Source organism: Taudactylus pleione, unplaced genomic scaffold (genome assembly GCF_031769625.1).
Source record: "Taudactylus pleione unplaced genomic scaffold, aTauple2 ptg000342l, whole genome shotgun sequence".
In the NCBI taxonomy this organism is placed as follows: Eukaryota; Metazoa; Chordata; class Amphibia; order Anura; family Myobatrachidae; genus Taudactylus; species Taudactylus pleione.
The window spans coordinates 1,149,137-1,164,438 of NW_028284743.1; the positions used below are offsets into that span (position 1 = coordinate 1,149,137).

The following is a 15,302-nucleotide window of genomic DNA, read 5'->3' on the forward strand; positions in this document are numbered from 1 at the left end:
TGCAGCTGGCACTTTTGTCGGGCTAACAGTGTGGTTAATTGAATAGTTCCAGGACTATTTACCATAACGATCAATTGTATCACCCCCTTAAATTTTTATCTGTACATTTTAAAATTTTCAAAATGTTCAAATTCATGAGGGAACAATAGAAGAAGTGTGGTATTGGAAAATAATTTCTAGAAAAAGAGAGGGTAATCCTGCACTGAAAATAATCAAATGCAAACAATTCAAAACCACTAGTACTTATGTGTAGAGGGCAAAAAACACCCTAAGATATCATACAGTTGGCGGTGCTCCACTGAGGAAAATGACAATGAAATCACAAAGGATGTCCCTGCAAGGTGCAAGTAGCTTCTTTTTGGGGGTACTCTTCCCGGTATTTGTTTTTGTTACAATTTAACCTTTATTAAATATACATTAAAAAGTAAGATAATACAATTGTCTCACTTATTGTGTCTCAATAAAAATATATTTTTGATGACAATTTCTACTCCTATACTCAAAATATAATCTCCTTGTGGCTTGAAGCAATTTAAGGTCTTCTATATCATTAGTCACAAGTTCTTTAAAATAACTAATTGCACAGACTCTCAATTGTATGATCACAATAGAAAAAACAATCAAATACTGTATGTGATCCAGATTCACAAACAATATATACTTAATGAAGTGCACTTATGGTTGTTGTGTTCAATAGCAGAACACAAACATGTGAAAAATGGAGTGTTTTCACACCCTTTCACATTATTTTAGTAAAACTGAAATGTATGAACTGGTTTTTGGTGGAGAAGTCGGCAGATCGCATTTCCCATACTTATGGGAAATTCGATCTGCTCAAATGTACCAATGTGAAATTGTGAAAAATCAAAGGAGGGTGCTTAGCGATATCTACACCAATTTCAGAAGAACTCTTATTGGATGTGATCACTTTTAGAACTGAACCAAGATGAAAGTCTGTAATATGGCCCTAGCAGGAGACTTGTTTCCTTTCATTAATGAGAATAATAGCTCACATTGGTATGTACTTCCGAACATGGAAATTATTTCACATGCAAACTTTCGAGTTTCTGCAAATTGTGCAGTCATATACGTATAAAAGTCAGGTACACCAACTTCATTCAATTTGAGCTTCAAATTTGAATCACATTGAATCTCGATTACTTCCATTTGCATATGAGTTGGCACTTTTTCTATTTCAATTGAAAAAACAGCTGAAAACAAATAAACTTGTATTCAAAAGATTTGAAATTTTCAAACCTTCTTCAAATTCAGTCTTGAGACTGAAATAAAAAATTCAGTCTTCGGCCTACTTTTTGTACGAAACCTTTTCACTTGTTTTGTAAGACTTGCAAGTCGGAAAGTGCGTTAAGTCTTAATTTTTTAACTGTGTTTCCTAAAGAAGTAACTTGGTCATACATGTTTGTTAGAATTTGATGTTTTCCTTGCAATTTCAAATTTAAATATGACAAATGTTTTGTTATATCGACAATGAAGGATAGATCTTGTAACCACATTGGATCAGACAAGAAGCTGGTGTCTTGTTCTTTCATGTCTAAAAATGTAACTATTTCATCTTTCAAGAACCTCGGAGCAGGATAGCCAGCTCACTACTGTACAGTAAGGTAAAGCAGAATATTCGCTCTTTAACTCTTTTAAAAAAGTGGAAAATTGTTGCTGGTTTAGACCACTTGATCTTATAAAATGAATAGTTCTTTTTATGGGTTTTATTACATTTTCCATCTTTATAACTTTTGAGCATAGCACTTATTGGTGTATAATGCAATGCAAGTGTTAGAAATTAGGTTTGTCACAGGTTTCATTCACTTTCTTTTGCAATCTTGTCACAAAACCATTGTTTTTTCCTGTCATGGAAGGAGCTCCATCTGTTGCGACAGAAGTCAAGTTTGATAGAGGTAGACCATATTTTTGCAGAAGTTCATAAACAGAATTGAATACATCTTTTCCAGTTGTCGTGTCCTGCAGTGGTACCATTTCTAATATTTCCTCAAAAATATTGAATTCCACATTACAAGCACTAAGAAACACAGCTAACTGAGCTACGCCACCGATGTCTGTACTCTCATCACAAGCAATGGAAAAAGCATTGAAACTTGGTGCTTTTGTTTTGATCTGATCACTTATACTGCAGGATTAATCATTTACTCTTTCAGTGACTGTATTTCGAGACAATGGAATGCCTTGAAAAGCTTTCACACTTCCCGGACAAACAATTTCTGCAGCTTTTGTCAGACATTGTTTTATGAAATCACCTTCAGTGAAGGGTTTTGAGTGTTTGGTTATTAACTCTGACAATACGTCGCTTGCATGTACCGCAGTTTCATTTTCTTGTGTTACTCTGGTAAACATAAGCTGACATTGCTTTAGTTCTTTAGTTTTGACTTTAACTCTTTTAAGTTATCTTGTCTCATTAATTCTTCATACTGGACATATTTGTTTATGTTGCTCATAGTGACATCTGATGTTATATAACTTTGGAACACCTACAACATTTTTGCACACTAATTTTGTCTTTTACTTCACAGCAAAAATACTCCAATTCCCCATTTCCCTTGAAAAGTATGATGTTCTTCTATCATTTTTCAGGTTTTTTTTACCACTTGGTTTTGATAGAGACATGGTCGCTACCGCAAAGAAAAACTAAAAAGAAATAAATACCAATTGTCAGCACGAATGGGTAATGCTTTCGTTTTAATCCCAAATTAATACTTTAAAGGTGCTTACCGGTAAGTTTGCAGATCCTGACACAGGTATATTGCTTCTCTGCTCTGCACTTCTTACTGTGTAGCTGCAGCACCATGCTCCCTTCCGCTATATCTCCACACAGTATCTGCAGGTGTATAATATCCGAAAGTCAGAGATCTAGGGCGCAATAAGACATAACAAGATAAGTTTGCAGTGTAAGTTGCACAAAACAATGAACTTTATAAAAATTGCAGGCAAAGTTAGGTTGCAAAATAAGTGTATATAACAATCACATGACATAATAATAATATGCTCCAGACACCCCCTCAATAATATATTCCAGACCCCATCCCCACATGACATAATAGTATGCTTCAGACCCCCCTTGTAATAATATGCTCCACAAACACTAGCCCAACTCCCCTAGGAATAATATGCTCCAGCACCCCAATAATATCACCATTCCCCAGCTCATCTCACCATTCCCTAGATTCCCCAGCCATCATAGGTGAAACTAGACATTTGGTAATGGGTGGTCCTAGTTCCAACCCCTCACTAGGCATTCCCCAGTGCTGAGATCCACTCTCATGGGTAATCTGAGGTACCTCAAATTGCAGCAACCAGGAGGGGGAATCCTGATGAATCAAAGGATCAAGAAAGTAACCTCATTAGTACAGCATACCAAGAAGAGACTATCATAGTAGCAGAAGTGCACTTAGAGCAGAGAAGCAAGCTGACTACATTAGCTACCTAAAGAGAGACTTATAGCTAGATAAAATATGATCTTCAAGTAGCTTTCAGGGGAGGACCTCTGCTAAAACATAGCTAATGACTCTGAAGAGTTAGCTAAAGCCACATATCCCCATTTTGAATTGTAGTCTGCATACCAACTTTAATAATAGCCATTTTGCCTAGATTAGGACAAGCCGTTAGCTCTAAAAAAAAAAAAGACCCTTGAAGGGAGTCTAATGCCTGTAGGCTATAGCTATACAATTAGTTCTATAAAGAAATCCCACCATATTGTAAACTGACACTTATGCTGGGCAACAGGGCCATACTAGGGGTGTGCGAGCGGTGCCATCACCAAGGGCACAGTCACTGCCCCACAGCCCCTGCATCTGGCTATCAAGATGCCAGAAATGGCACCCTGCAGCCTGTATCGCCCTCACTACCCACACTCATTATCGCCCTCATAGATCAATACTGTCCACCATCACAGATCACCCTGCAGCCAGTTTTGCCCTCACACTCACTGCCCCCCCTCACAGATCACACTGCCCCTCCACACAGATCAGACTTCCCTCCTATCAAAGATCACATTGCCCCCCTTGTAGATCACAATGCCCCCCTTACAGATCACACTGCCTCCTATGGATCACACTGCACCATCACACCAGTACTCCTCCATACAGATCCCACTGCCTCCCCTCGAACTGCATCATCATACCACTTTCCCCCACAAATTACACTCTCCCCTTATACTGCACCATCACACCACTGCTCCCCCTCACAGATCTCACTGCCTCCTCACACTTTACCCCTCAACAGATCCCAGATTGTTTACAATCTCCGTTCTCTGCTGCATTTTTTAGGTGATTCCTTTAATTTCATAATCACTGGTGCCATATATATGAGTTTATAGAAATTGGTATGTATTGCCTGTGGCTCATTAGCCACCAGATAAAATACATCCGCCAGAACCCCGAACGGTCTACATCATGGCAGGGACTGCTAAGTACCCTAACCCTCCCCTGTCCCCCCTAACCCTCCCTAATGGGTGCCTAACCCACCCATGGGTGCCTGACCCTAACCTCACCCCAGTTGTGCCTAACCCATCCTTCCCCTAGCCTAACCCTCCGTGGGGGTGTCTAAACCTAACCCTCCCACCCCTCGCAGCTAACATCTAGAAAGCCTTACTTACCTTCGTTCGGGATGCCAGACATCGGGATTTTGGCATAAGATAGGCATCGAGATTTTAACACCTATCTTTAGTCCCAGGTCGGGCTTCCATCCCGACAGCCGCCATTCTGGTTGCTGGTAATCTAACTACATCCCGAATTAATAAATATGTTTTATAAATGTATTTATTTATTTATTTATTAACAGTGTCTTCTATAGCGCAGCATATTCCGTTGCGCTTTACAATTGGAAACATTAATAGAACAAAACTGGGTAATAACAGACAGATATATAGGTAGGAAGGCCCTGCTTACAATCTATAAATACATACGTATGGCACCATACGCTATGCTTGCTACCATCTATTTATTAGAGATGTAGCAATTTTTGCTGGTTTTGGTTTTGGATCTGTATCTCCTGTATCTCCTTTGTGTTTTGGGTCTGGATTTGGTTTTACAAAACCACCCTTGCGTGTTATGGTTTTGGATCTGTTTTTTTTTCTTCTCAATTTTAACCACCTCACAGCTCACAATATTGTTTTCACTACTTTTCACCAATATAGGCCAAAGGCTACAGTGAGCTGGCTGGCTAAAGTAAGCAACAGAGCAGCGACACAAATGCATGGCAGTTAAAAAAAAATTTAGAACTGTCTATGAAACGGACAGGATGGCAGTTTAATAAACTATAAAAATGTCAGTCGGCAATGCCACAAATTGTGCAAAATGTAAATAAAAGAGGTGCAAGATGGAATTGTCCTTGTGCCCTCTCATCCACTCTTATGTTGGATATTAAAAAGGACATGCACAGTTTAACAAATCAAGCACTTTAGCGCACAAGAACTGACACTTTTGTGGCTGAAGTCCTTGGTTTGTTGGGTCCCCCACAAAACAATTTTTTGGAAGGACTACCTCCAATCATTAAGGAGGAAGTTGATGATGAGGGTGTTGGTGGTGATTACATGTGCTGGTCCAAACTGCTGGTAGCTGATACTGGACTGCTTGTTATTAATTTACATATTATTATAATTTTATTAAATAAATTGCATGAACTCGCTGCAAATGCCATAACAGAGAGGAGGTACTTAGATGGTTAACATCCCTACCTCTACTAATTTTGGCTTCACAAATGGTACAGATGCCTTCACAACTGGATTTGAGTTAAAATAATTCCACACCCAAGATGTGGCTTTTCTGGTTTTATGCCCAGGTATGACAATGACTTTCTTTTTATCATGAACAAGAACTGCTGCCACTGGTGGCTGATTTACACAAACAACATCCTCATTAGTGTTAGATAGGACACAAATATCCCCCTCATCCTCCATTTGCACTTCCTCCACACTATCATCCTCACTTTCTATTATTTCACCATCTAATATCATGGCATCAGTGATCCACTGTGCAACTTGGTGACAGCTGTCATACTTGCTTCCTCTATCAAAGGATTGTGTAACAGTCAATTGTTTTTTTTAAACTACTAGTAGTAGTTTTCTTGGTCCCTTTCTGGGATAAAGATCCACCCCCCCAGCAGCAGCAGCATGACTAGGGCTCAAGATTTCTTTTGAGGAATCCTGGATAAGGGAGGACTCACCTAGCCTTATCCTGGATCCAGAACTACCTCCAATCGTTAGTGAGGATATTGATGATGAAGTTGTTGGCGGTAGAGATTGCAGGTGCTGGCATCTAGCTGAGGGAGCTAACTGATGCTGGACTGACCATCCGGTAAATCACCTTGGTGAAAGAACAGCGGCACAGGGTGGGGGAGGAAGAGGTAAGCGCTGGCCACTAATATAAGAACTGAGACTGTGCACGTATCTTAATTACAAAGTTAACTTACCCAAGGAGCAACTTTACTAATTGCATTATTATAATATCAGGAGTACGGATTCTTCTTTTTTCAACTACATAGAAATAGCTTTTTTTTAAGCTGCAGATTACAGCCGCTGCAAGTGATGTGATTAAATGATACAATACTATTTCTCTGTACTCCTAAAAATGCTACTAAAGGAGTCTGTTATTTATATATTGAAAATAGTTATAACATTTGATGTTTCCCAAAGATGGTATTTTTACTATGTGTTATTTGTAAATCTTTATATAGATATTATAATTAAGCTTTCTGTTTGAGAAATATATATATTTTAGTGTGTTTAAGCAAATAAGTCATTTGAGAGCTGCTTTTTTTGATAAGCGATCATTAAGAATTTTTTAAAATTACTTATTAATATCTGAATTTATATTTGTATATCAACAGAAAATGGTTTAACGCATTACCATACAAAAATATATGGTATTCATCAGGATTTGGAATTAACAGACACCATCTATACATAATAGTCATTGAAGAAAATTACATGTAAAGTCGACTAAAAAATATATATTTACAATTAAATATTTTGATAAATAGGCCAAAATAGGTAAAATAAGAGACACATTTTAATCCAGATACTGTGTTGTCAGTTTGGCCATCCTTTTTGAGCACTTATACAGATGTGTGCTTATACATTTTTGCTGAAGTTGCCACTATTTTTTTTTTATTTTCACAGTTTTACCTTCAGCTAGAGGGGACTACCATGAGCACCAGGTCACCCCAAGTTTCGCCAACCTGTACATGGGTCTCTTTGAGGACCAGTACATTTGGGGTGGCAGATTCCGGGAGAACCTGGTGCTCTATGGCATATACATAGATGATCTATTTATAATTTGGGATGGGGACTGTCATTCTGCTTCGTTATTTGTTGCACACCTTAATTCTAATTCCTTTGGTCTGCGATTTACTCACACCTGCCACTCTACTCACATAAATTTTTTGGATATAGCTCTTTCTGTTATAGATAACCAATTGTATACTAAAAAGTTTAAGAAGACAGAAGGGCCAGTATCTATGCCTGAAACTTAATTGTTCAGACCCCATTATATTTAAGGAGCAAGCAAAAGAATTGACCTCCGCTTTTTTTGGTATAGGGTTAACCGATCAGAATATTACAAGACTCACTCAAAGTGGTGGAAAATTATGATAGAGCCTCTCTTTTAGGGTTGAAAGATAAAGGAATAACCAACAATTTTCATTGTCCTTTGATTTTAGATATAATGATTGTTCACATCAAATAAAAATAATAGTTCAGAATAACTTCCACCTCCTTAAAATGGATAGAGTTTTGGCCCCTCATGTGGGTGACCAACCTATTGTCACCTTCAGCAAAGCCAAGCATTTTAAGAACTTTCTCACTCCCAGTTTTTTATGTGAACCAAAGACCCAAACAAGAGACAAAATTTAGTACCTGGCTCACAACAAAGCCCAAGGGGTGCTACAAATGTGGTTAGACAGTCATGCATCATATGTCAATTTATTATAAATAGAGGTTCTAGTTTTATGTGGGCAGTCTTAGCGAATAGGTATAATAAAGATGAATTCATCAATTGTGAATCAACCTATGTTGCAAATATGATCTCATGTAGATGCGGCAAACAATATGTGGGCCGCACCATAAGAAGCTTGAACGCAAAGTTTCTAGAGCACATAGGAGGAATATCACTAGAAATAACTGTTTTTATAGTGTGTCGAGACACGTATGTTCATTGTCACGGATGTCAAGGTGCTATCTGTTCAGGGTATTGAGGAGATCCCCCGCACATCTAGGTTCAATTCCCTCTGTAGAAGGGTTCTTTAGATCTATGAATTCCTGCTATAATAAAGACAGAAGGAATCATTTAAATCTATAGAGAGTTGTGGAATTCCATTAGATTAGTAAATGGCATTAGTCAAAATGAATAAAGCATTTACAGGTATATAAATATAAAATTACTTTGAGACATGACCAGGATTCGAAGCTGGGTCTGACTGGTGAATGAGGTAGAGCTTTAGCTGACTGAGCTATTTAGCCAGTTAGCTGAGGAATAGGATGTTGACATACTCTTGACATACTACCATGTATATGAGATCAGGGAAAAGGTTGAATTCCATGATTGGAGCGGACTCGAATTATGCCATTTTTGTGATTTATAAGATATATTATTTAAAACTGCAAAGTATTAGTATTAAATGATTTTAAGTGAAGCCATCTTTTTTTATGATTTGTAATTTATTGTCTATAGTTTAACATATGAGAAATGTGGACAACACAGGTGATATATAATGCCAAACTGAGTTAATGAGATAATTATCGCAAACTTTTTATTGGCCAAGATTGATTTAAAAGGATAGAGTGTGAGTCCCTTTTATTAATCACCTTCTGAGGAAACCGTCACACTAAATTGACTGGGAAAAGCTTCTAGGTTACAGAATTGGGACTGTTTGGACTTGCTTTGATTCCCCAGAGTTATAGTATACTGTCGCGGACTGTTGCACTAAAAGATACCATCAACCCGAATTGGTGAGTATCAGCTTGCTGCACTATTCCATTGCCAAGGAGTTTGTGAGGCAGTGTAAACTGGGAGCTGTCTTGACCGATATACTGTATGTATTACTGGTGGTACTGGAAGGCATCCTTTCAAAATCCTCTCAAAGCACTCAGCAGATAGAAGCCTATAGGCTTCTATAGGGTTACGCCATATGGAAGAGGACTTTGGGCAGGATGCCATGCATTCTGATGGTCACTGCATGTATACCGACCTTTGTAAAGCCAGGCTTTCTTGACGACCCCCGCAAAGGACCGTTATGTCAGTAAGTGCAGTCCTTTGCTGTGGAGGTACGTTCGGCTCTATGACCAAGAAGCCCTTTCGGCATCCTTATGCACATGCGCAGAAGGATGAGCAAGCTACAAGTGGTGCTGGGAGGGAGATCCAATTCATCACTCTGTGGGATGAAGCCCATAGGATTCTATGGGTAGCGCCATCAGGAAGATGGCATTACCCTCCGTAACCAAGCCCCAGAATGCATCGCTTTCTGGGGCTTGGTGCATATGAGAAATGCAGTAAAACCCTTAACATTTTCAGGGTATGACCACATTTTTCACTTTGCTGCATCCCGCCCTTTACTAACTGTAACAAAGCCCCAGAGTTCATTGCATTCCGGAGCTTGGTGCATATGATATGAGCTATGCGGTCAAAACCTTATTTTCTGTATTTATTCACAATTCTAACCTTACCTCATACAACCCATATTATTGAATATATTAGCTCAAATAGAGATACTACAACCATAATTTTTTTATATATCAGATTTTTATTTGACCTTAGGTCTGATTAAATGTTGTCCAGTAATTTATTCAATGATGTGTCTAATATACTGATCATAGCACATTGTGCAAAAAACGAAATAATTGTATTAGTTAAATAATGATGTTTGATTTGTCAAAATAGTTTAATTTCTAAAATTATTGACTATTATGGGTCAATCCAATTAGCCGCGAAGGGTGTGAGTTGCCGTTGCAATGGCGTTAAAAGGCTGGCAACGGACCAGCATCTCGCACCTTTCGCAACCCGCTCTGAGCCCAAATTTGCGGAATTTTGCTCACAGCCTTATAGGGCTGCCAACAAAATTCTGCGAATTCGGGCTGCCATAAAGTGCGCCCATTAATGCCATGACTCGCGCCGGCGGGATCATCGCGGCTAATTGGATCGACCCCTTAATATTTAGATTATTTTTATAATTTTACTATGGTCTATGAATTACCCATTCATTTCCCTAATCATTTGATAACGCTGATAGTTCTGGATTACTTACAAACCTTTCTTGTAACATAGAGCACTGAAATAATACCACACAAATACAGATTCTAAAATAAATAACAATGCTTTTACTGTACTTAAAGACAACTTAAGCAGACATATATTTTGCCAATGCAGACTTACATCAAAATTAAATTTTTGACACTTAGTACAGAATAACAGGATAGCAGCCAGTCAATACTTGATACATACGTAATGGAGCCCCCGACCCTCATTCTGCACTCTCTCTTCTGTTCTCCTACTGCTCCTCCTCCCTCTTTCTCTGCTCATATAATCCTTATTTTTGTTAATACCTCCAATTAGACCTATTAATGTAATTAATATTTCTACGTACTATGTCTTTATTGGCTATCTAAGCCTTAGACATAATAATGACATAATTCCGTGTTATCTTCTTGTTCCCATGTAGGAATCTGACAGGGAAGCAGTCGGGAAGCAGACGGACCCGACTGTTTAATACCGGCAAGGGTTAAATGACAGGCATCGGAATCCCGATGCCTGTCATTTTACCTATGCCGGGAGCCCGATGCCCGGCATCCCGATCGAAGGTAAGTCGGGTGCGGATAGCCGTGGGGGGGAGGGTTAGGTTAGGGGTTCCCGAAGTGGACTTAGGGGAAGGTACCCCCCTAGGAGGGTTAGGTTTAGACTAGGGGAAGGGGGGGTTAGGGTTAGGCACCCCTGGGGGGAGGTTAGGGTTAGGCACCCCCCCAGGAGACTTAGGTTTAGGCAGCGGGGGTTAGGTTTAGGCACTTAGAGGGGGGATTAGGGTAAGGCACTGGGGGTGGAGGTTAGGGATAGGCACCCCTAAGGGAGGGTTAGAGGAGGGGAAAGATTAGCGATACCTTAATCACCATTTGGGATTTTCACCCATGTCGGGCTGCTGCTGTCGGGATTTGATCCCATCTGACATGGTAAAAAACCTGAAAGTAAAACATGATACCGATCCCATATGACATGATCGCCTATTAGCCTTCATTTCTGCTTATTGTAGTTACAGTACCTGCTATCTCAGCTAGCTCATTTGTTTATATAAAAACTGAGACCTGCTACTGTCAGCTGTTCTGTGCATGTTAAAACTTATACATTTTAAACCTATAATTCTTATTGCTATAACAATATCTCCACAGCTAATCTCACCTGCAGCGAAATAAAACACTAATCTCTACACACTTTTTAATACATCACTTAACATGCTTTTAGCTAAGATATAAAACAAAATGGCTGCTGCATCAGACACACACCTGTCTACATTAACAGAGGAAAGGGAAGGGCCTTATGCTCTCTAGGCCTGGGGCCTGGGGCCATTCGACAAGTGTGGTCTTCTGCAACACTACAACATTTTTGAATGTTGTATGAAGTATGACTTGCTCACGAATTATTCTTATATCCTTTGAGATTTTACTCATCATTTCCAAATGCGGTAGGGAATAATTTTCAAAGCTTTTTTCACATTTTTTAATTTTTTCTGCATTATTTCCATTTCTCTATTCAGAAACATATTGCTCGACTGGATGGAATCATTTATAAGGGTATTTATCTTGTTTATTAAAGTAAAACCTGATCTTTGTTTAAAAATCTTTGGCCTTTTCAACAGGCTCTGATATTTCATTACATGCAATATCTGAGTCGGAACTAACATTCTTTGATGGATTAATTTGCACATTTAGTGCCTCATCATCCAACTAATTTAAAGATGCTTCCTTTTCATACATCAGATCATTGGAGCTGCTGGAAGAATATTTCTGGTATGATGTAGATGGTTTAAATTCTTGAAGGGTACCATCTAAAATAAAGATATATTAATATTTATTTGTTGAAATACTTTAGGCTTCATTTATATGTAAACACTATGAAGACATTGTAAGCAAAAGTCACCAAGTAAATAACTTTAATTTGTTTAATAAAAATAAAATTAATTTATAGCAATAATTCAAAAAATATGTATATTTCTCAGATATGAAATACATTTTTTATTTAACACTTTAGAAAAAAAAATGTTATACATGAACTATATTTATCACATTTGTTTTTATACAATTCCATCATATTAACAAATTTGTAGTAAAAGAATGTTATCACCCTTCATTGTATAAAAAGAATTCTACCATTGTAGAACCTATATATAAAAGATTTTACTTTTCCTGCCATCAAATGTGATGATAAACTTTCATTAGCTATATAACTATATTTTTCACAAAATAATATAAATCAAAATTTATTACCAAATAAATTATTTGTATATCTAATGTATTTATACTATGAAAACCTAGTGCCACATCCATAATATTAAATATAAAGTAATTAAATCCGTTGTATTATAAATATTAAGGGCAGAAAGTATTACAAATCGCAATTAGTAATCTGATCTTCTAGCCTATAAATCACCAGGCGTTGGTATTTCCATAATGCAAGATGATCACTATGAAGGACCTCTTAGATGGTATGATTATCCCTGTGCAAATGACGGTCTTCCTTGACTTCAAGGATAATATCCCAGGAGCCATCCGGGCATCCATCTGCAAATGCGCAGGAGGACATACTGTAGGTATTTCAGTTGGTGCTGGAAGGCATCCTTTCAAAATCCTCTTAAAGCACTCAGAAGCTAGAAGCCTATATTTACACCATATGAAAGAGGACTTTGGGCAGGATGCATGATGCATTGCACTCGAGATGCAATGCATTCTGATGGTCATTGCATGTATACCGACCTTTGTAAAGCCAGGTTTTCTTGACGACTCCTGCAAAGGACTGTTATGTGGTTCTTTGATGTGGAGGGACATTCAGCTCTATGATCAAAAAGCCCTTTCGGCATCCTTCTGCACATGTGCGGAAGGATGAGCAAGCCACGGGTGGTGCTGGGGGGTAGATCTAATTCAGCACTCTGCAGGATAAAGCCCGTAGGATTCTATGGGTAGCGTCGTCAGGAAAACCACCCTAATTTTTTCCAGTTTGTTGGACTCTTTTGGAAGATTTTTTGTTCCTCAAAACTGATTCAGAAGCTTTGAAGAATTTTGATTTTCTTTGTTTTGTTAGTTCACTTATACAAAAATTAAATAAGCAAATGAAAAATATTAAAATAAGCATCATCTAAAATTTACAAATTATTGTAAAATCAAAATAATCGATTTATACCTTTCGACTTTACAAATGGAGTTAACAATTCAGTGACAATATCTTCGGTAATGCCTGTGACTGCAAATTGGAGACAGGTGGTCTCTTAGATTCCTTTCCCAATTTGACCATTCTATTTTAATGGGTGATCCACTTTTTCTTTACTGTAGGCTTACAGTCCGAATATCTTTTTTTTACATACGTTAGTAGTTCTTTGAACTTTGCCAACAGCAGAAACATCCTCGGCAATTCTTTGCCATATATTTTCTCTTTTTTCAACACTAAAATTTTAGCCTTTCATTATTCCAAAAATAAAATTATATTTTTGTAATATTCCCTCGATTAACACCTCATTCTCTGTCATACTGAATTTAGGAGATCTTTTTGCCACTGTTTTTTTATTTTTCCTAAAACTCAATGTCATCCTGTAAATTCTCTTCACTACTAGTGGTTTTTTTTGTCAAATAAATATTCCTCATTGAGTTCTACATTTCTTCTCTTAGATTTGACTATATTAGAAACAAAAATATATATAGTCAATGTAAATAATATAATTAATAATTTCTTTAAAAGACATTACCAAAGTTTATTATGAAAAAATTATCTATAAAATAACATATAAAAAAGTAGACTTTTGCCTTACCTGGTTAAGACCTTATCTTCAAATTCTATATGGGACACAGGGACTACAATGGGTATAGGCTGTGCGGTATGAGGACTATGCACCAAACTGTTAGAATCTCTGACTTCCCTGGCAGCCCAGCCTCCTTCTCCCCTATATCACAGCCCAAGGCAGGCCAGTTAAGTTAGCAAGCCCAAGGCAGGAGCAAGAAAGGAGAAGTAAAATTGGCATACTCATCAATCCAAATACACCTCACAGATAGACAGGGGAACCAAAACAAAGTAATCCCCAAAAGCCAGGTGCGTCAGGGTGGGCACCCTGTGTTCCCTATGAAATTCGAAGAAAAGTACTTAACCAGGTAAGACAAAAGTCACCTTTTCTTCTTCACCTTCCATAGGAGACACAGGGACTATGCAGGGACGTCCCAAAGCAATACTCCTAATTGAGGAAACAGTCCAGAGAAGCAATGAGAACTTTGATGTCCAAAACCCGCGTCTGTGAAGGCAGCACCTGAATATAGGCAGAAAAAGTTCTGTGGACAATAAACCACGTCACCGCACTACAAGGGTGCTGCGCTGAAGCACCCCTGGCAAGCTGCCTACAAATTACCAAATAACCTGGTGGTATGAGTAGTCACCACAGCAGCCACCACAAATATATGGCGGATGCACCAATAAACCAGAGGACCAAGTGCATTACAGCTTGATAGACCATGTGGGAACCCCATAGAGAACAAAGAAGGGAATCAGATGTATGGAGATCCTTTGCATGGTCCACCTAGACTCAGATAGTCCTCACCACATCCAGAGAGACCATCTCCAGCGAAGAATCAGGAGACTGAAAGGCCAGAATTATAAACACCGCGTTGACGTGGAACAGAGGAAAAACCATTGTATTGGTAGCCAACCTTCCTGGTGAAATGGAGAGCAACACAACAGTGCAGTCGTGTCAGACCCTCTCTCTGAGCCATTCCAATAACCTGAAGGAATAGTCTTCCCAACAAAAGGATTAAAGTACCCTCAGCTCAAAGGATAAATCCCAAGGAGCCAACCGAGGAACAAAGGGGTACAGCACACGGAAGACTCCCTGATGGAAAGACATGATGTCAGATAACAGCACAATACATCTCCAAAAGAATACATAGAGGGTGAAAAAAATACAATCCAGGCACTCCTACAGGATAGGGAGAGAACCCAGGGAAGACAAACAGACCCAGGGTCAAGGTCCCTGATGAAAATCAGGATCAAGAATGCTGCCAAACCCAGCATTAGATCCCTGTTGAAGCGGTTCAGTTGGCA

The 15,302-nt window shown here is 38.5% G+C and overlaps 1 long non-coding RNA gene across 3 annotated transcripts in view; it reads right to left on the minus strand.

Moving 5' to 3' along the window:
• Positions 1-1,731: 1,731 nt before the first annotated feature.
• The window catches only part of LOC148508818 (uncharacterized), a 71,292-nt gene continuing 57,721 nt past the window's right edge, over positions 1,732-15,302 (minus strand). For 2 of the 3 annotated variants that reach the window (XR_015869542.1, XR_015869541.1), the window contains one exon: positions 10,317-12,054. This is a non-coding gene — a long non-coding RNA (uncharacterized LOC148508818). Of the gene's footprint in view, positions 2,659-2,742; positions 2,881-10,316; positions 12,055-15,302 lie in introns of those variants that run through there. The other variant, XR_015869543.1, reaches the window with a different exon arrangement.